We start from the raw sequence: 22,169 nt of genomic DNA, 5'->3' as shown, positions 1-22,169 counted from the left end.
TCGGCGGATCCGCTTCCCGTCGGAGCCCCGCGGGCCTCGGCTGCCGATGAGTTTCCGGGTCGGCGGCCTGAACTTCTGCTGCTGCTGCTGCCGCCGGTTGTTGACCGCGGGCGGAGAAGGAGGGAGAGAGACCGCGCCGCGGGCCGGGAGCATGAGGCGCTGCTGGCAGGCAGGGAGGCGCTGAGGTGGAGCGGCCGCCCGGGCGCGGGGAGCGCCGCCCGCAGCTGTCAGCGCCGCCACAACGCCAGCAGCCGCCGCCGCCGAACAAAGGGGCAGCGAGACGGCGGCAGCCGCAACGCACTGCCTGCGCGGAGGGAGCCTCGCCGCCGGGCGGGCACTCCCCACCGCCTCATCCGCCGAGTGACGGCCCCGGCTGCCCGGCGGAGCGGGCACTCCAGAGGGCGCCGTATCCAGAGCGGAACGGGGGAGAGAGAGGGAGAGGAGCGGCCGCTGAGCAAATGGAGGCGCTGGGTGGCGGGCGCGGAGGCGCCGGGAAGGGCCGGGGAGAGCCCCTGTGAGGAGCCGGTGAGTGCCCCGCGGCTCTGGCGGCCATCCCGGCGCCGCCGGGGGAGGCTCGGGCGGGGTCCGCGGGGCTGCGGGAGGGCGAGGTGAGGCGAGGCGACTCCGGCCGCGGGCGCAGCCGGGAGACTTTGCACATCTGGGCGTCGGCAGCCCGTCGCATCGCGGGTGGGGCGGGCCGAGAGGCGGCTCCGGGGGCGCCTCGGCGCCGTCGGCAGGCGAGGGGAGCGGAGGAGGTGAGAGCAGAGGGGAGCGCCGGCGTGCCGAGGTAAACAAGCCGCCGGTTACCTTTCGAGGCTGGCCGTCCCCGGGCGCGGCGGCGCTGCCGGCGTGGGGACGGCCCCCGGCAGCGCGGGCCCCGGTGGGCAGGGGGCTGTGGGGAAGCGTAATGGCGGGAGGCGGCGGGCCGCCGGGCTGGGCTTTTACGAGGGGAGGGAGGCCGCCTCCGGCCCAGGCGCTCGCCGGGCGCCGCGCCCTGCGGTGGCGGAGGGAGGGGGTCTCGCCCGGAAACCGGCCGGGGGGGATGGGCACGGCAGCGGCAGCCCCGGGGCGGCGGGGCACCCTCGGCCGGGACCGTCGTAAAGTTTGGAGCTGCCCGATGGCCTGGCTTCAGCCAGCTCCCGCTGTTGAGCTCATGCCCGCCTTGTTCGTAGCCTGGAAATCCTGCCTTGAAGGCAAAAGGGAAAAAGTGTGCGTGGCCAGAGTGGGAGCATATATGCTGCTGGGTGAGCTGCGACAGCGTAACCTTGCTTCCAGGCTGGGTAATGCTGTCCTAAACAGTCTTTCTTGAATGAAATTGAACGCTCACGATCTCGTGTTTTAATTTTTTTAGTTTTCCTCAGAGGAAAAATTTGAGTCTTGGTACTGTCTATAACAGTTCTATGTAAGTAGCAGTATCACTCTCCCAGGCAGGTCTGAACACATACTGGAAATTGGGCGACTTCTAAAAATGAAGAGCAACCTTGGTAATTCGTGACTGCTCAGTCTGTCTTCTATTTACAGTTCAAATAGCATGCAGAGCCAAGTGTGGAGCCACAAAAAAAAATGCTCTGCAGAGTAAGGCACCAATACCACAGCTTAAATTGTTCGCATGGACCCCTCCATCATTACTAACCATTGATTGTGCTTTCGTCTTTGAGCGTGTTCCTGTGCTTACCGGTTCCAGAAATCGAGTTTTAGTTGTAGACGTAACATCAGTAAGTGTACTGTAATTTAAGTACATTCTCTAAAGACAGAGACCACTTTTCAGAGAATTATGAGCTATAGAGGTTAGCAATGAGAAGAGACTGTCTCTTCCTTACACATATGAGTGTTTTTTCCTTACTTTCATCTCTTTGATTTTCAATATGAAGTGTGGTGGCTTAATTTCTCTTTAATCTCTCTTGGGAAAAAATACTCCTCTTCCTTGGAAAAGAAAAAAAAAATGGCTTTAGTCGTACGGAAAGCAACAGCATTTTTCAACTTCTAAGAACATGTGGCTTATTTAGTTGAGGTGTCTACACAGAACTGAAGTGGTAAAATTTATAGCAACCTTTTTTTTGTCTCGCTGGACATGGAAAGAATAAATAGCTGTCCTTACAAATAAGAGACCAAATTATAGGAGAGGCTTCTGGAAACTTTAATTCCAAGACTTTCGGTGTACTCAAGCAATTACTTCTTTAACAAATTTTTGTTTAGTCATTAAACAAAAGAATAAAATATTCTAATAACACAATATATTACTCCTGAATAAAAATATTACTAGAAATCTACTAAAAAGCTAAATAATGTTGGTGGTGACCTGTCTTCATATAAATATATATATATTTATCAGCAGAATATTATGAATAAAAACTAATTAAAAAAAAAGAAAAAACAACAACAGTGGCACTATTGTAATAATAATAGTATCGGTAAGTTTTATGCAGTCCCTCTAATTTTTACTTGTGTCATACACATCTAGATAGTACTAGGTATGTACATATGTAAGTATGTGATTAGGCTTATTGAAAAAACATAGAGTTTCCTAGACATAGTTACATATTGTATGTAAGTTTACACACGTCTGTTTGTTATACGTCCTATCAAGCATACACACTCCAGAAAATTAAAGGAAACTAAACATGTAAATTTTAAAGGGAATGCCTTCTACAGCTGTCAGCTTTTGTTCAGTAGAACAACTATAAAAAAATGGTCTTAGAAAATGTCATTACTCTTCGTTCTCTTCGTTCAATATAGAAGACCTTGTTAACACTATGGCTGATTTAATCTGTGGTGAGCAGTTTCTCACCCACTGGTCTATGACACCTCTTCTGTGATTGATTAGCACTACATTGCTTTTTGTTTCAGTAATAGAGCTTTGTTTATTAATTGTTAACTAGTTTGGCTAGCAGGGTTTGTGGTGGTTTGTTTTGGGTTTTTTTTAGTGGGGTGGGGGGTTTTTAGGTTGTTTGATTTTTAGGTGTTTTTTGTGTATGTGTGGTTGGGGGGGGGGGTATTTTATTGGGGATGGAGGGGGGGTTGGGGTATGTTTGGTTTAACTTTGCTGTTTAGATGTCATGTAGTTATCATTACCTGACTAGTTAGTTAACTAATCTGCAGTCAGAGTTCAGTTAATCTCTAATACAGATTAACGTTTCAAATTCACTTTTATGTGTACCCTTAACTTTTCTGTTTTCCAAACAAGAGAATTGCCATGTTTTTAGATAAAACAAACACTAATTTTGACCTAAAGCTAATTTGTAGTACTGCTAGTATCCTTGAATTTTCTTTAAGGAGTTTTGTTGGAGTTGCTTAAGAGATATTTTCATTTAGTGGTGTTGCTTTGACTTCTATTTTAAAGCACTTAAACTCTGAACTCTGACTGTTGAAGGATATTTGCAATAAAAATATAGTAACAGGTTGTAAATGGATTACTGTAGGGAAATAGAAGGGCCTCTCTGCTGAATTCCTGGCATCCTTCCTGGCTCAGGTGGCTTTACGGTGCAGCTGTGTGACAGTGTTGGCTGTAGAGTTCCTCATGTAACTTTTCTTGTTCAGTTCTGTACTGACAAGGAAGACAAGGGGCCAAAATGAATTCTCTAAAAGAGTTTTATGTTGGTGGATAAACTTGCACCTAGGAATCAATGTTTGCACACAGCCTGCAGTATAGTAATGTTATTCTTTGACAGTAAGTTAGTGTAGTTTAAATATTACATCATGACAACTGAGGCAGTGTATTATTAATTACGTATAGAATAGTTCTTATGGGCAGGCTTCTATATTGGAGCTGACTTTATTAAATGTCTTGGGGATTTTCCCTATTTAAGGGAGTTTCCCAGTGGCTTGTGCTTTCCATTTTGACTTACCTGAAGAACTTGGAGGATGCATGATACAAAGGTTTTCTTCTTACCCTCACTCTACCTGGCTGAACACAGTGACTTAAGAGATAGGGGGCAATGGCGACAAGTTCCTGCCTGGCACAGCAAGCGCGTCTTCTCTGTGACTACCCCACCTTCCCAGGTGCCCTTGCATAATAGGTATGAGGCTGTGCAAGTGGAACCAAACAATAACGAGGACAGTGGTTCATCTAGCATGGAGGTGTCACTGAGGTTAAGTCAGCCTATGCCCTGCGTCAGAACTGCTCCTATAAAGAAGAAAAGACAGGTCATTGTCATAGGAGACTCCATTCTGAAGGGAACAGAAGGCCCAATATGCAGACCAGACCCACTTCTTAGGGAAGTCTGCTGCCTCCTTGGGGCCCAGGTTGAAGATGTGAAGAGAAAGCTTCCTCCCCTGGTACAGCCCTGAGATTATTATCCATTATTGATTTTTCAAGTAGGCAGTGATGAAGTTGCAACAAGAAGTCTCAGGGCAATCAAGAGAGGCTTCAGGACCTTAGGACAACTGGTTAGGGGATCAGGAGCACAAGTAGTGTTCTCCTCTGTCCTTCCAGTTGCAGGGAATAATGAGGGAAGAAACAAGAAGAGACAGCAGATCAATACCTGGCTCTGAGCCTGGTGTCACCAGCAGAATTTGGGGGTTTTTTTTGATCATGGGTTGGTCTACATGACGCCAGGCCTGCTGGCGACAGATGGGGTACACCTTTCTCTGAGGGGGAAAAGGATCTTTGCACAGGAGTTAGCAGGGCTTATTGAAGGAGCTTTAAACTAGATCTGAAGGGGGAAAGGAATAAAACCAGGCTCACTAGAGGTAAGCCTGGAAGCAGCACACCAATGTTTGAGGGACAGTGTGCTAGTGAGGTCCTTCAATCTGCTGTTTCAGTGGAGGTAGGGGATGGAGATCCATGCAGCAGCTAAGATGCAAGGATTATTGATGTGTTAGAAACCATGGAAGTGCCTGAGAATGATCATGTAGGAGTTAGGGCTTCTTCCACCACCCCCACCCCCCCCCCCAACAAAAGGTGGTGCGATCAATAGCCCAACTGAAGTGCATCTACACCAATGCATGCAGCATGGGCAACAAACAGGAGGAGCTAGAAGCCATTGTGCAGCAGGATGATGCAGTTGTCATCACGGAAACATGGTGGGATGACTTGTGCAATCAGAGTGCTGCAATGGATGGCTGTAAACTCTTCAGAAGGGATAGGCAAGGAAGGAGAGGCGGTGGGGTAGGCCTGTATGTTAGGGAGTTTTTTGATTGTCTAGGGCTTAATGATGGTGATGATAGGGTTCAGTGTTGATGGATAAGAATCAGGAGGAAGGCCAACAAGGCAGATAATCGTGGTGGGAGTCTGTTACAGACCACTGAACCAGGATGAAGAGGCAGATGAAATATTCTGTAAGCAGCTGGGAGAAGTCTTGCAATCGCCAGCCCTTGTTCTTGCGGGGGACTTCAACTTACCAGATGTCTGCTGGAAATACAATACAGCAGAGAGGAAACAGTCTAGGAGGTTCCTGGAGTGTGTGGAAGATAACTTCCTGACACAGCTGGTGAGCGAGCCAGCTAGGGAAGGTGCCCTGCTGGATGTGTTGTTTGTGAACAGAGAAGGACTTGTGGGTGATGTGATGGTTGGAGGCCGCTTGGGCACAGCAATCAGGAAGTGATAGTTTTTGGAGAAGTGAGGAGGGGGGTAGAACTGCTACCTTGGACTTCTGGAGGGCAGACTTTGGCCTGTTTGGGGGCCTGGTTGACAGAGTCCCTTGGGAGGCAGTCCTGACCAGGAAGGCTGGACATTCTGAAGAAGGAAATCTTAAAGGCACAGCAGCAGGCCGTCCCCTTGTGCCGAAAGACAAGCCGGTGGGGAAGAAGACCGGCCTGGTTGAACAGAGAGCTTTGGCTGGAACTCAGGGGAAAAAAAAGAGTTTATGACCTTTGGAAGAAGGGGCAGGCAACTTAGGAGGACTATAAGGATGAGGTTGTACAAGGAGAAAATCAGAAAGGCCAAAGCCTAGCTAGAACTTAATCTGGCTACTGCCGTAAAAGACAATAAAAAATGTTTCTATAAATACATTAGCCACAAAAGGATGGCTAAGGAGAATCCTCAGTGGATGTGGGGGGGAAAGAGCGACAAAAGCTGAGATACTTAATGACTTCCTTGCCTCAGTCTTTAATAGTAAGACCATTTGTTTGCTGGGCACCCAGCCCCTTGAGCTGGAAGACAGGGATGGGGAGCAGAATAAAGCCCCATAATCCAAAGGGAAATTGTTAGCGACCTGCTACACCACTTAAACACACACAGGTCTGTCGGGCCAGATGGGATCCACCCAAGGGTACTGACGGAGCTGACGGAATTGCTCACCAAGCCACTTTCAATCATTTATCAACAGTCCTGGCTAACCAGGGAGGTCCCAGTTGGCTGGAAGTTAGCAAATGTGACACCCATCTACAAGAAGGGCTGGAAGGAGGATGTGGGCAACTACAGGCCTGTCAGTCTGACCTTGGTGCCAGGGAAGGTTATGGAGCAGATCATCCTGAGTGCCATCACATGGTACATACCGGACAACCAGGTGATCAGGCCCAGTCAGCCTGGGTTCATGAAGGGCAGGTCCTGCTTGACCAACCTGATCTCCTTCTTTGACAAGGTGACCCACTTAGTGGATGAGGGAAAGGCTGTGGATGTTGTCTGCCTAGACTTTAGTGAAGCCTTTGATGCTGTTTCCCACAGCATTCTCCTGGAGAAACTGGCTGCTCATGGCTTGGACGGACATACTTTTTGCTGGGTAAAAAGCTGGCTGCATGGCCAGGCCCCAAGCGTTGTGGTGAATGGAGTTAAATCCTGCTGGCGGCCAGTCACAAGTGGTGTTCCCCAGGGCTCAGTACTAGGGCCAGTTCTGTTTAATATCTTTATCAATGATCTGGACAAGGGGATCAAGTGCACCCTCAGCAAGATTGCAGATAACGCCAAGTTGGGAGGGAGGGTTGATCTGCTTGAGGGTAGGAAAGCTCTACAGAGGGAACTGGACAGGCTGGATCAATGGGCCGAGGCCAGTTGTATGAGCTTCAAGAAGGCCAAGTGCTGGGTCCTGCACTTGGGTCACAACAACCCCATGCAGCGCTACAGGCTTGGGGAAGAGTGTCTGGAAAGCTGCCCGGCAGAGAAAGACCTGGGGCTGTTGGTCGACAGCCGGCTGAATATGAGCCAGCAGCGTGCCCAGGTGGCCAAAAAGGCCAATGGCATCCTGGCCTGTATCAGAAATAGTGGCCAGCAGGAGCAGGGAGGTGATTGTGCCCCTGTACTCGGCACTGGTGAAGCTGCACCTCGAGTCCTGTGTTCGGTTTTGGGCCCCTCACTACAGGAAAGACATTGAGGTGCTGGAGCGTGTCCAGAGAAGGGGAACCAAGTTGGTGAGGGGCCTGGAGCACAAGTCCTCTGAGGAGCGGCTGAGGGAACTGGGGTGGTTTAGTCTGGAGAAAAGGAGGCTGAGGGGAGACCTTATCACTCTCTACAGCTACCTGAAAGGAGGTTGTAGTGAGGTGGGGGTCAGTCTCTTCTCCCAAGTAACAAGTGATAGGACAAGAGAAAATGGCCTCAAGTTGTGCCAGGGGAGGTTTAGATTGGATATTGGGAAAAATTTCTTTACTGAGAGGGTTGTCAAGCATTCAAACAGGCTGCCCAGCGAAGTGGTTGAGTCACCATCCCTGGAGGTATTTAAAAGACAGGCGTGGTGCTTAGGGATATGGTTTAATGGTGGACTTGGCAGTGCTATGTTAATGGTTGGACTTGAAGATCTTGAAGGTCTTTTCCAACCTAAACGATCCTATGATTCTGATTCCAACTTCTGTGGTGTAGTCTGTCATGCTATATAGCATTCCAGGAAGTAGAAACTTAGTTATTGGCTGCTACTTCTCTGTATCTCTTTGCTGCATTTAGGTTTTCCTTTTCTCTCCAACAAAAATAACAACAACAACAAATAAGGATTCAATTTTGACATACGCTTTTATTGTGAAAATAGCACTTCAGAAGCATATGAGTAAATAAACCAAAAAGACTTTTGGAAATACTGCAGTCACCAAGTTCCATGGAATAAGGACTGCCATGTGGTAGCCAAATGGTGTATATTCATTTTAAAGGAGTATTTTTAAACTGCTGTGAACCACTTAGTCCTTGCTTTATAATAAAGGCTGTGGTCAAAAATACAGTCTAGGCATTTCCAAGTCACTGTGGTATTTTGAATGAATCCTTAAGTTTGCTGGAATTATCTGAGCTATTCCATTTATATTTACAGCTGACAGTCTGTAAGGCATAGGCATAACCCTTTCTCACTTTAGCATTCTGAAATAAAGCACAATTTAGAGGAAAAGATGAAGAATGATCAATTTCTGGACCATCTGCAAGACTGTATACAAGTCAGTTTAAGAACCTTGACTTCTAGTAACTGGACAATAGACTTTGAAAACCAAAAGAACCTAAAGAGAGTCGTTTTGTTGTCAAAGAGACCAATTGGTTGAAGATTATTTTCTCTATCAAGCAAGAAAGTAAATCACCACTTGTATACCTCCTACATACAACTTCTAAGAAATGTTTGTAATTTGGGGCCACTTTTCTGTAGTATGGAGTAAGTTCTTAAATATAAGGGGCGGGGGGAACTTCAGGAGTCATTATCAAAGGCAGGAAGATAATAAATGCTTATTAAAGAAAAGGTCTGTTGCTTGTTTTCAAATTCTGGAATAACTTCAGGTATTAGAATGCATTTTCTGGAGGCAGATCTTTTCTTCATCATGTAGTGTATTTAAATCTGATGCTTTTATATCCTTTTCCATTTATGCAAGGTAACAAAAGTAGAACTTACCGACAAGAGGTTTGTTTATATCCTTGAACCACGATGGCTACTACTCTTGAGGTTTGTGTTATTTCCCTTCTATTACAGTGTCTGCGCGATATCATGTAGTAGCTGTTCTTAGTGTTGCGTTGGTGTTTCCTCTGTATTTACTGAGATGGCACTCTAGCATCTGAATATTTTTTCTTATTTTTCTTGCTTTTCTTCTTTCTATCCTTTCTTCATTTTTCTCATTATTGTTTTGTGTTGCACTGTCGTCTTGTACCTCTTGAAGCAAAGGTTTGTTTCTTCTGTTGACAACATGAATGGTTTCTAGCTTTGATCTGCTCTTGCAGAACATTTTTATGGAGTCAGGATTGTCTTCAGCATCATCTGCTGTGATAATGGCTGGTACGCTGAGTTATACTTACCTGATGCCTCTGTCTCATGAAATTAATTGGATGGGTGACGCCTGTTTAGACACGCTGTGGTCTTGGGGTTTGGTTCTTTTTTTTTGACCACCATCAATGATTTGGCACTTCTGTTCAAATAGAAATTCTAAACAGTTCTTGGCAGATGAAAACATAAGAAGAGACACATAGTCTTGGATAGGCTGTGAAGCAAAGCACTAGCAAGAAGTAAGATAAACTGAGGGAAAATGAAGTCAAATGGGCAAGTTTTTATGTGAATACCAATGTGAATTAAGATTTAACTGTAATTCACATAGAATTAAAGGTTATAGAGAGGAAAACATAATTCTGTGTGGGTTTTTTTAATGAAAGATGACTCGAGGAAAGGTACAGCTCTGAAGGTTTCAAAGCTATTTCTGGGAAAATAGACTTAAAATTAATATATATAATGCTAATTATGTATATACTAGTGGCATATTTCTCGACTGTTTTATGTACTCTGTATTCAGTTGTGGTTAAATGCGAACATCAGCTGGAAACTGATTCTCTGCCCCAAGTACTTCACCTGATGATCACTCTTCTTGGAATTTAGCATAGAAAATAATTGGATTTTTCTAGTTTGTAAATATAATTCTGCTTTTAAAACAGGCCCTGCTTGTTCTTATAGCAGGTACTTTAAGTGACTGTAGGAACATCATGTCCTGTTTGTGTGCAGCTTGTTTTGGTCCTGATTGTAAATTACTACAAATCAAATAACTTAGTGGAGAAAATTGTATTTGTTATATTTATTAGTTTGAGCTATGTTTACAGTCCACTTAAGATTTCCTCTTCAAGGAGCTTTCACAAATGTTAAATGGGATAGCAATCCCCCCCCCCCCCCCTTTTTATTTCAAATTAATTTCTAATAGGAATTTTGAAGGCAAAGTTAAAATGGTATATTTCTATCAAAGTTTTTGTTTAGAAACTCAAAGTCTTACTGTATTGAAAAGCAAGAGTGTATTTTTTAGGATGCACAGATGAAGCACTGATAATGATAATTGAAATATTTCCTATTATGAGCCAGCCTTTAGAGAAATAGCTGAAATATTATGAGAAAAGATCATGATGTATACTTGTTTATGTTTTTGCACTAGCATTATATTAAATACTGGTTCTATTAAAATTTTATCATAGACTTAAGAATAGGAATTTTAGGGCTGTTGTAATTTACTAATGAACTCCCCTGTATTAAGGGTTTGATTGTTACTGTATTGCTGTGGTATGCAGTTCTGGGGTTTTTTTTGTATTTTTATTAGTTACTATGTGTGTTAGATATAAAAATAATATATGCAAGGCTGGATGCACGTCAGGATTAATTTTCAGCAGTAACAACCTGTAAATGCTCTTGCAATAGAGTTTTCCTCTTAAATGTTCTATTTCTTAACCTTGCCTGTGTAGATTACTTGAAGAATTGTTACTTTTTTAGGATTTTTTTAAAATCCAGGTGGCTCTGTTGTGTTCTAGATCTCTTAAGCAGTTGGGGGACAGGCAAATGTATTAATCTGCAGTTAACTCTCTCCTATGTTGAAAGACTACACGTAGATTTATAGAAATGTCCTGGGAGAGCAGAGCCCAGAAAATTTCTTGTTAGTCTACCAAAATGGCAAATTTCATCAGTGTCTTGAAGAAACTGCAGAAGTGTGTAGCCACTAAACTATGAAGACCAAAGTTCCAGCTGTGCTAATAATGCAGGTTATACATTTTAACATTTTAAAGAACTTACTGACTGGTGCAGTTTCATTCACATTTGCTAAATAGCTGAAGTTATCTCTGTACCCATTAGGTGAAGATTTTGATATTTTAAAGCTCAGACCTTGAGACACGGCTATATAGCAGACTTTATGATAGCAGAACATGTGGTTCTTCAGCAATGATCTGACCCATAACACATTTATTCTGTAGAAATAGTTCTACTACAAAATTGTAATACCAAATAATCTAGGCCCATGCAGCACTGTGAGTTATGTACAATTTTGAGATAAAGTATTTGTTTTTTATGAAAGAACTCCAGTTACTTGAGTTCTCTGAAAGCTTGTATATGGAGGTACACAGCCTGCAGTACTGAGACATTGCTAACAGCTCTGTAGCGTATCGCAGTACAAATATACAGTGGTTCTTAATTTAGGCCCTTTTCCCTGACTTCTTGAGAGTCACTGACAAAGATACTTTATGTATTTAGTTCTCCATATTTAGAAGGATGTGTTGGAGAGAGATCTTTCATTGGAGCTATTTCAATGAGTCACCAAGCACAAACTGCCCATTAAAAAAAAATACTGAAGAGGCTTTATTTGGTGGCTTGTGTATTGAAATACAAGTTCTTTGTAAAGTCCCATTTACCAACCTGTTAATTAGTTAAAATTAAACCATTTGGAAGTCCTTTATCCTTTTCAGGACATGATAATTAGTATTCAGTAAGATTAAATAGTGCAGTTTTGCATTTATAATCTTCATTAACTACCTGGATGAGGCGATGGAATGCACCATCAGCAAGCTTGTTGATGACACCAGGTTGTGTGTGCTCGTGGGCAGGGCTGCTCTTCTGAGGGACCTTGACAGGCTGGAGAAATGGGCTGACAAGAACCTCCTGGTATTCAGCAGAGTCTGAAAATCGAAACAGAATAACCCTACGGAGTAGTACAGGCTGGGAACCAATGGCTAGAAAGTGACATTGCAACGAATGACATCACTTTCCCCAATGGACACCAAGTTGAATGTGAGTCAGCAGTGTGCCTTTACTTAGCAAGAATGAAGCCAGTAGTTGAGAGAAGTGAGTATTTCTGTCAGATTGGCTGACATTTGTGTGACTGCATCTGAAACAGTGTCTAGTTTTGCACTCCCCAATATAGGAGAGATTCTAACATACTGGAGCAGGTCTAGAGGAAGACTGCCAAGATAATCAAGGGGCAGGAGCACATAATGTAAAAAGAGAAGCTGGAAGAGCTGAGTGTCTTTAGTGTTCAGAGAAGACTAGGGGGAGGATCTTGTTTTCAATTAATGGGAGGGTACAGAGAAGACAGAACCAGACTCTTGGAGGAGCTGGGTGACAGGGCTAGAGGCAACAGAAAAAGTTCAGCAACGGATGTTTCAATTGGACATGAGGAAAAAATTTACATCATGAGGGTGGTCAAATGCTGGGACAGGTTGCCTGGAGAGGCTGTGGGTTCTCCATCCCTGGAGATACTCTGAACTTAATTGAAAATGGCCTTGAGCAGCCTTTGAGGCTTTGAAGATTGCCCTGGGTAGAAGATCGAAGCAGTTGTCCTCCAGAGGTTCTTTCCAATGTAAATAAATGCTTGCTCTGTATCAGATGATGTGGTTGCACAACCAACCATTTTCTCCCTCCTCTGCATTCAACTGGTTTTGGGCCAGCTGAAGTGTGTGGCCCAGAGGGCTGTGGAGCTTCACAGAAGAGAACAATATGATTATCTTACATAAATTCTACTATATGGCTCAGACCTGTTTTTTAGCCTGACTTCTGCATAGTCAAAAATTTGAAGTGATTAGTTCAGTGCTTCGAATTGTCATGTGTCCATAATGGAATAGACTAATCCTGAATTAGGTATCTTTTTTCCAGAGTTTTGTATTTTTAAATATTGTTGAGGGTTTTTTTTTCTGCAATATGACTTTAAAATTTTTTCCTGCTATGCCATATTAGCCTGATTTCTTGTGCATCCTTTCAGGCAATGAAATAAATGTATAACTGTAATTGTAATTCAGGCTTATTCTGTTTTTATTTATTTGTTGAGGTTGGGGTTGGGGGGGGGGTTGTGTTGTTTTGTGGGGGGGGGGGGGGTTCAAATTCTTAAATCCAGACTTTCTCATAAACAAGCAGCCTGACATTTATCCTTATTTACTTAATAAGGAATAGAAAGCTAAATTCATTTGTCTGGAGTGGGAGTTAGGCAGCATGTTCTGGTATGAAATACTTAGTCGTAATGTTTAACTAAAAAGAGATAATTTGGAGGTTTTAGTCTCTGTTACCCTGGATGTTACTACAATGTAAAATGAGCAAACCTGAACAGGTTACAAAACAATCACATAATTTTACTTTAAGGGCAATGTAAAGTGCCTATTGACTTGGTCTTTTATTTCATAGAAATACCTTTTAAATTCAGTCTCACTGTGCTCAATTCAGAAATCCTGTTGATTTTTTTTCTGCATATATTTCTGTTATCTATACAATGAGTGAGGAAGCAGTATGGAGAACCAGAGTTTAAAAAATTAACCAATCACCTTCTTAAAGATTGATTTTGTCACACACACCCGCACTTCTGTTTTAGCAATTCGTATGGTTTTCTAAGAAGAGATGAGTCAAGTTTCTTCTAAATTAGTCACAAGCCTTAAAAGTATACTGAATTAACTTCAGTTTTGTACATTGTGGTATCAGGGTAGCCATGAGGAATTACTAATAATTATGTCCTTTATTATTTTGCAAATATACAAAGGTTCTCAATTTTAGCATCTACTCATGGGTGCAAAGGAAGAAATCCTAAACCCCCAAATCACGTTTTTCCTGGGAATAACTTCTGTATGAATAATACAATTTCTAGCAAAACCAGGCAGTATTTTCTGGGTGTCTTCAGCATGTTGTAGCATCTTCAAAGTAATGTTGACATACACATCAAAGCAAACTGGGTTAGTGCTAAATGGAGTTGTTCAAAAAAGTTTCTTTTTGAAACTTAAAACCTCAGTATGAACTCTGAACAAAAAAATATTCCCAAACCAGTCTGCCCACAGCTTACTGTGAAAATAAATCCTTTTACATTCCTAAAGCCAGACAGTCCACCCTAATCATGCCTTGCTTTAGCTATTGTATACTTTATTTTCCCTGGTACTGTCTGTGTCTGCTTACTCTGATGATTCCTGTTGTCCTTTCCAAGCTGCCCAGCCAGCTGCTGTATCCAAACAGCTCTAACCAAGGGCACACCAAGAAATGTCCAAGAAAGGATGCAGTAATTGTATGTTGTGGCCCCAATTCCCTACAATTGAGGATGCTTCTGATAAAGAATCGTTTCTCTTTCTATTTAAATAAGTTGCATTCTTAAAAATAGAAGTGACTTTTAAATTTGTCCACGTAGAATTGAAGGCCTGAGAGCAGTATTCTGTTTTCAAAATGGACTCAATGGGACATGGGGCTGTAAAATGCAAAGGTTTGGGCTTTTTTTTAATACAGTTTCCCATTCTAATTGATTAAGGAAATAAAATTTCGATGTTACACAGACACTTGATTACATCCTGAAAATGAGCAAGCTATTGCATAGGTGGATTATGGGCCTTTTAGAGTAGGTGGTTTCAGCATCCCTGATTCCTGGAACATTCCAGCCTCACACCCTTCTGCTGCAATACAATATGTTTTCATACAAAACACCATTTGAAAAGGGAGTCTCTTATATTTATTTCATCTCTTTATAGAGGTATATTTTTTGTTACTCTATATTGTTAGTCATGGCTGTTCTTTAAGCTGTTAGGTGCTTGCTTCAGAGATGCTTCTTACTTTTACTGTAATACAAATACTGTTCCATTTCTCTCACTTCTTGTCTGTTGCTCTTTTTCCCCTTCCGATCTTCTAGAGAGTAGTTTAATGCAATTAGAACATGCTTCTTGCTATGCAGGATGTTATACAAGTACACAGGCTGACACCAGAGTAGATTTTTAAAGCTATGTGTGCCTGTTGAAATTTTCAGAAGACCTTAAGACTTAAATCCTCTAATGAATACCTCAGCCCTATTGATAAAGTATTATTGTTTCTGCATATCCGCCAGCACTTGAAAATCTGGTCCATGGATTGTCCCCCAGCAAGTTTTAAGTCTATTACAAAATATGATGCAACAGGATATGCAATATAGGAGGGAAGGAAGGGGAGACTGTTGTTAAGCATCACCCTTTCCCAAAGTGCAAGTGGATAGGGACTACATTAGGCATATTTCTCACCACCCCTCCGCTTCAAGACTGTCTTTGTTCAAAAAGCTTTGTGCCAAGTTGGTAGATTTTGTTCTCACCAGAGTCCTGCTGGGCTTCCTGCAGCTAAACCAAACACCTTTCACCAGTACCTTCTTGCCCCACTGCTGCTTTTTGACTGCCAGGGTAGCAGAGCTTGCATGTCTTTGCCCTCTAGTAAATGCAAGCTCACCTGTGTGCTTTCACTGCCTGTTGGACAGTGATGTTAGTTGTCTTTCCACCTAGTCTTGCTTGCCTAGCATCAGGCACTGGAATAGCATCTGTTTGTTTACATAATGAGATTAAAACTGTACCCAGACTCATGTACCAGTTCTGCTTACATTTTTGGAAAGGACTAGGGTGAAGCTGCTGTATCAATTACTCGTTGGGAGTATGCATCCTGATATAGTTTGATACTTCTTTGTACATGGCTCAGCATGGGTACTTGGGTGCAGTTTACAGCAGCCAGTGCTGCCTATGGTGCTGTGATGCCTGCTCTGTATCTGCAGTCTTCCACTCCACCCAGCTACATCCTCCAGTCTGTGCTCCATCCACCATCCCCTTTTGAATGCACAGCCACTGTCAGAGTCATAGCTGATACAATAATGCTGAGCTACAAGAGAAGTTTCCTGAAAACTGTTTTGACTTTAACGCAGTGGTGCTGGTGTACTCCTGCCTTGCCTCCAGCACCCAAACAACTGTGGGCTTTGCACAGTTTGCACATTGCTGGTGTTTCTGCTTCTGTCTGCACTTCAGTTTGAACAAACAGTTTTGAAAGTATTTCCACTCTTTACAGTATGCACTGGTACAAATAGTCCTGCCTTCCTATCACTGCTGCCATGCTCTGGCCGTTCAGACCATCAACATCCAGGAAGAAAACCCAAGAGAGGGAGCTGATCTGAGTTACAGCTATTCTCTCTGTAATCACAAAGGCACATGACAGTACAAAACAAGGGAAAGTACGCGAATATGGATGAACAGAAGGGGTGGATCAGAAACAGAAAGGGCAGGATCAGCCCTGATGTCAATTAAAACCACTTTAGAAACTACTGTCTAAGTTTCTCAAACAACATTAGTGTCATAAAAAGATAATGGAGACAGATTTCCAGCTTGCTAAGTGCATGCTTCATAATAACTATAAAAATGACTTTGTAACAATTTCTGAACCTTTCAGGGAAATCTGGTAGAGGTCACACACTGATCTGGGCAGCGATAACAGGGAACGGGACCTGGGGGAGAACAACCCAAGAGAGGAACAAGAAGTGTAGGGGAAAAAGAAATGCACTTGTTTGGGGCTTTTTTTAGGGGGGGGTCTCTTGTGGAGCCTTTCACTTTACAAGCAGGAAGAACTATTCTTAAATAAGTTCCTCTGTGTTACATTGGCACAGGAGTAGGTTTTTCATAAAGCGGTCACCAAGGGATTCCTGCTGAAACTAATACAGCTGGTTCCCCCAGCTTACGTCTCATCTACTACTGCTTGCTTTTGTTCCTGCAGATGTATGCAGTGAAACTGGCAGTGGAATTCTTCTTCTAACAAGTTCTATCCTTGGACCTAACCCCAGTGGATTTCTGTGTCACTTTCAGGCAGCCAAATACAAGTTCTACCAGTACCTAGGAGATGCTGGATTGATAATTGAAGTTTTCCTAGTGACAGGTCAGGCTGCTTAAGAACAGCTTTACAGGTCATGGTAGAGGAGGGTGAATGGGCTTGTCAAGCTCAAGGAGAGACATGGCGACTTGACTGGTGGCCGTAGACCTTTCTACATAAGCAGGCTGGATTGCGTAGTCTTAGGTGGCCACGCGCTGTCTTTGGCTGGGTGTCTGCTGTCACTGCTTTGCAGCCAGGTTTGGTAGACATCAAAGTAAAAGTCTTCCTTATGTGAGGAGGCATGCCTAGCTGTGGAGGTAGCAGGAAGGGAACATGTGTCCTAGTCACAGCAGCAGCACCACCATGGCGGGGAAAGCCCATGTGCAGATGTCCTCTATGACTTTGTAAGCAGTGTGCAGAAATAGCACTGGCTAAGAATCTCCTGTGCAGTGTCACTGACACCTCCCCGAGTCAGGAGGATGACCTGGATCTTTCTGTTCTGCAGGATCTCTCTGTCTAATGTAGCAGCAAGTAAGGGACAGAGGTCCTAAAGGTCACCTTACCTAACCAGAAATACCAGATCCACTGGTGAGCTAGCTATGTTTGCAGTCATTATTTTCTTATGACCCTGGGAACTGTATGGAGCAGGCACGGATGGAAGAGTCAGTGATGAATACAGCCCAGGCTGTGCTAACTCCACATTGTGTATTTTGATACTAGATGGGCTCCTGGGCAGGTGGTTTTAGAAACAAAGGGTATGTAAATCTAGTAAATGCTACTTTTCAGAACACATGCTTGCTGGCACAGTAACAGTAAAAAGAGACAGTAAAAAGAGGTGAGGCAGCAGCTTTCCATCCAAAAAAACCCGATCCTGCAAAAACTTGGGCAGTACACAAAGGTGAATTCAGGGACAAGGCATGAGATGATCTTGGCTACTGGATAGCAAGCCAAAGGCTTTTGCTGAGGAACATTACTGTTTGGCCATTAGCAATCTGCTATTGAATAGGCTTAAATCTGGTACCTCAGATGATCTGGTTCTGTGGCAATCCGGCATAACTGTCAAATTACAATCTAAATCTTTTTATAATGATTCCCTTTTTTAGACTGCAGTGTTCTGGTTTAAAGCGTAAAAAATTAATAAATACTGAAGTATGTCTGTGTAAGAGCAGATCACTACAGGACCTAAATAAACACTACTAGCAAAGCTGCATTTCCACTGGAAACTGCTCAGCTTCCACGTTCACCAGATCAGCCAGGTGAGTCGACCTAAATGCAAGGCTCGAGCAAAATCAGTCACCTCTGCATAAGCAGAGGAGCTGCAGAACAGGGTGTATGCCCAAGCGGAGGTGGGAGATTGCACCTCTTCTGAATAGCTCTCCAGAGAGCACTTTCCACTACAAAGAAGGGGGAAACCAGTCACAGGTGCTAAGCAGGGGTGCAGAGGGGAGAAGAAATAATGTCCTGCTGATGCTTCAGGTGATTACCACAGAGTGCTCCCTGCACAGAGAGGACAGTTCCTGGCACCACATAAAGCATAAAGTATTTACTGACTGGTATATTAGACTGTATAATTAAGGTTGAATGCTTAAATCTGTTTCTGGATGGAGGAATTTTCTCCCTTCACGTCAGGAAGTCCAGTAAAATTTTTCAGGTATGCTTTGGCTAGTCCTCATTTTCTGTGAGGAGGTCTCTCCTTGTTGTTCCCCAGCAAACACGAAGTGGAGAACAGTAATAAGAGTGACAAGGTTTACAGACTACAGGAGAGCATAGGAACAGGGGAATTGTGAGGAGAGGGGCAATTTTTTTTTGCAAGATTCCTTTTATTTGTTGTTGCTGTGAAGTAGTGAAGAGTAAGGAGAAGCAAGGTCTGCATATGTGATACCATGCTGCTTATGCTTTCCTCTCTTTTTTGTAGTATCTGGCTACAATCCTTCCTTGATAATTCACCATCTCTCAGTGAGAGGTCTTTCATGAGAAAATGGGGAGGGAGGGAAGTCTAAAACAATGCAACGTTTTTAAAAGACAGAGTAACACTTCTCCATCCTAATGTAAAAAAATATTCTAGATGTGCTTTACAGATTTCCTACATTCTGACTGAATCAAGCAAGGTAAAAGGAGATTAGCATAGATGCCATCCCTTTATCAAGTATCATTTGCCAAAGTGAGATGTACCTACTTAGTGATGTAGGGTCTTAATTTTGTAGGTCTGATCTCAGAACTGTCAATCTGTGTTGAATCCTGTGGAAAAGTTGTGGAGACTCTTGTTTCAGGTTATTTTTCTCAGTGGAAATATGGTTTTCTTTAGTACAATTTTTGGTAATTAAAACTGCGCAAAAAACCTGTTTAACCTCTCCCTTAAGAGCTAACTTGGTGCTGCTTTACTGGAGGTGAGTTAACATGATGCAATTTTTAGAAGATTCTAGGACACACTTGTGGAACAGCAGATACGTAAGCCTGATGCTTGTTCCTGGAATATTAGTAGAAATGATGTAATAATGGAACAAATTAGAAGACACGTGGATAAATGTCACGTCCTGAGGAACAGTCAACATAGCATTGTAAGGGAATGTCTGGTCTCACAAACTTACTGAAATTCTTTGAAGAAGTTAGCAGGGCAAATGCATTTGATATAATCTGCTTGGATTTTCAAACGGCGTTTCACATGATCACATTGCTTAGAAGCCTTAAAGAGTCCAGACAGCTTTGGGAAAGAGGAAGGGTCCGTTGCGTGCAGAAGTCTCTGGTTAAAAGATAGGAAATGGGTAGGAATAAAGAGGCAGTTTTTGCAGTGGTTGAAGGTTACTGATAGAGTCCCAGATAGATCAGTGCTAGGATCTCTGCTTTTAATGTAAGGATAAATGATCCAGAAAAGATGTTAAGTGGTGAGATGATAGTCCCTAGACAATACTACAAACACAGTGCCAACTGTAAAAGAATTTTATGAGACACAATCATAAATAGCATATGAAACTCAATATAGCTAAAGGTGAAAGATTCACATGGTTGCAGGGGGGTCCTAAATTTATATAGAATATTATTCTCTTGTTACCACTCAGGAGCAAGATCTCTGAAGAAATAGTCCTTAGTACCAGTCCAAAAAGTAAAACAAATGTTGAAAGAGTATAGATCGTGCCACCACCATGTAAATCCATGCATGCTGCATGTTGTACACAGCTCCTCATCTCCTAACTCAAAAAGGTGTTAGTGGCATTGGAAAAAGATCAGAAAAAGCAGAAAGGATCTTAAAAGTTGCACAGAATCGATTTCTTAAGAATTAGGGTTAATCACTCTGTGAAAGAGCAAAAGATTGGTATGACAGAAGGGTGATCACCTATAAAAGGTAATGTGATAAAAATCTCTAAAATCACAAGTGGAATGGAGAGATTAAATAGGAAAATTCTTTTGATATCTATCTACCTTTCAGTTCTTGTAGACAGTGAAAGTGAAATTTAACAAGTGGCAAATTAAAAAAGAGATATTTCTTCACAATTAATAGTTAAGCTGTGAAATTTCAAGATGCTGGGGCTGTTAAGATTTTCCATAGATTTAGGGAGTTTTGAACAAATTAATGGAAGAAAAATGCATTACAGGTTATTAACATAAAAACAGTGTCTGGCTCAAGAATTCATCAAGCGGTAAATTGCCAAAGACTGGGAGAGTATTGTGGAAAAGCATCGGTTCACTCTTCCCCAGTTTTTGTGGTTTTCATTGGTATAGTCTGCTGGCAACTCTCTGGACAAGGTATTAAATGAGAAGTATCTGATCCAGTATGGCCATTATTGTAACTATGTTTATAATCTTTGGAAACAAAATGGGGGAAAAAAAATGCATACATTGGTAACAGCAAACTTTTAGAAGAATTAAAGCCAATTTCACATTTGTGAAGTCTAAAACCATTGGAAAGTTTGCTGCAAACCAGATATAATGCTGTTTCATGAAAGCACACAATAAATTGTGTTAATCAATAAGATGTTGACATATAAACAGTAGAAGTGGTAAATGAGTTTGTTAGAACTGAAGAAGTAACCTAGTTGTCATTAATAACGTTTGAGTATATATAATGAAAATCAGCTTGCTTTAAGCTGAAGTCTTGAAATAAAATTGCTGTTGGAGATAGAATTCTTTCAAGGTAGGAATAAACTCCCATTTAGTTTCTCTCCCATTTAGAATTTTGGATATTTATTCCTAAGCAAAGTCTGCCTTTATTTTTGAGGATCAACATTTTTTTTTCCCAGTCAGTCTGAAGTAAGTTCCAAAACAGCAAAGGACTCTTAGCAGTCTTTGTCAGACCTACAGTCATTTTTAATTTGTACTCTAACCCTTCAAAATCTACAAAGCTGAAAAAAACCCTGGGGGTTTTCCTTTTAATTTTTTAAAGTCTTGTCTAATATTTTTGCAGTTCCTCTTTTTTTTTTTTTTTTTTTTTAGCTTAGTAATGTAGCTACAAAAAGCTCATTAAAGTTTTTACTTTCTTAGTCTGCTGTAGAAGCCAGGTAATTTTTCAGGTTTCCAAATTGAGTATCAATTGAACCCAATATCTCAAGAACACATTGCCTCCAAGATTCTATTATAATTTTTGGAGTGTTGGACACTGTGGATGCAGGCAATAAGAATGCTCATGAGTAAATATAAATGATGAAAAATTCTGATTTCAGGACAAGGTCAATCACTTAGTTGCTGGACTAAAGAAATTTCTTCCCTTAGCAGATTGTTCTTTTTACAACTCTCTCTATAATGTATAGGACTGACTGCTAGCAGGAAAGATAATGGATTATATCAATTTCTGAGGTTGCGATCCAGGAAAACAGGTTCTTTGTAGCATGCAGAAGGTGGTAAATAAAACCAAGGAATGCAACTCCTGCAGGTCTTTGAAGTCTTTTAAACTCATTCTGGTGTTAAATCCACAGAATTCCCCTGGAGAATATAGCAGAGACTCTGCCAGAAGTTCAGCACCATCCTTATCCTTTCTGATTACTTAAATCTTGATCTTGGCAAGCACAGGGATAGGAGCCCTTACTGTCTTCAAGGATCCTTCATTTCTCAGTACCCAAAAGCTTGCTCTCTTTCTTCTGTGAAAAATCATGGATTCATTCACGCATTTGGGCAGTAGTTTTCATCCCGAAAGTGTCACTCTGCATCTTTATCTTTTGCTGTATCAAGTAGCTATTTACCTAGGTTAGACATTTCTTTGGTATAATAGTTGCAGATCATCAAATTTGGCTGAGATTGTATCTTGCCCCAGATACCTTTGAACAGACTTCTTGTTTGTCTTCTCCTAGCTTTTAGCACAGCTGTAGGATGATGTCCAAAGAGATGTCTTGATGTTGTTCAATCCAAACTCATGGAAGTTGCTGTTAAATTACTGCATTGGGGACAAAGAAATTTTTAAAAGACTTTGTCTGAAGGAAGAATAATTTGGTTAGATAGGCTGGTTAGTGAAGTGTGGTATGATGTAGCCTGTGTGCTAAACCAATGAAACAAAACCATTCCTGGCTTTCT

At 42.4% G+C, this 22,169-nt stretch overlaps 1 protein-coding gene across 3 annotated transcripts in view; it reads left to right on the top strand.

Moving 5' to 3' along the window:
* The first annotated feature begins 42 nt into the window (after positions 1–42).
* Positions 43–22,169, top strand: part of ANKIB1 (ankyrin repeat and IBR domain containing 1) — a 99,547-nt gene continuing 77,420 nt past the window's right edge. Inside the window, exon 1 of one of the 3 annotated variants that reach the window (XM_049798076.1) lies at positions 43–525. The gene's annotated coding sequence lies outside the window, so the exon portion shown is untranslated. The remainder of the gene's footprint in view (positions 526–22,169) is intronic. The other 2 variants (XM_049798077.1, XM_049798075.1) reach the window with 2 other exon arrangements.

Source organism: Accipiter gentilis, chromosome 4 (assembly GCF_929443795.1).
Source record: "Accipiter gentilis chromosome 4, bAccGen1.1, whole genome shotgun sequence".
NCBI lineage: Eukaryota > Metazoa > Chordata > Aves > Accipitriformes > Accipitridae > Astur > Astur gentilis.
Note: the sequence above shows the minus strand (reverse complement) of the source record. Positions and strands in the feature narration are given on the sequence as shown.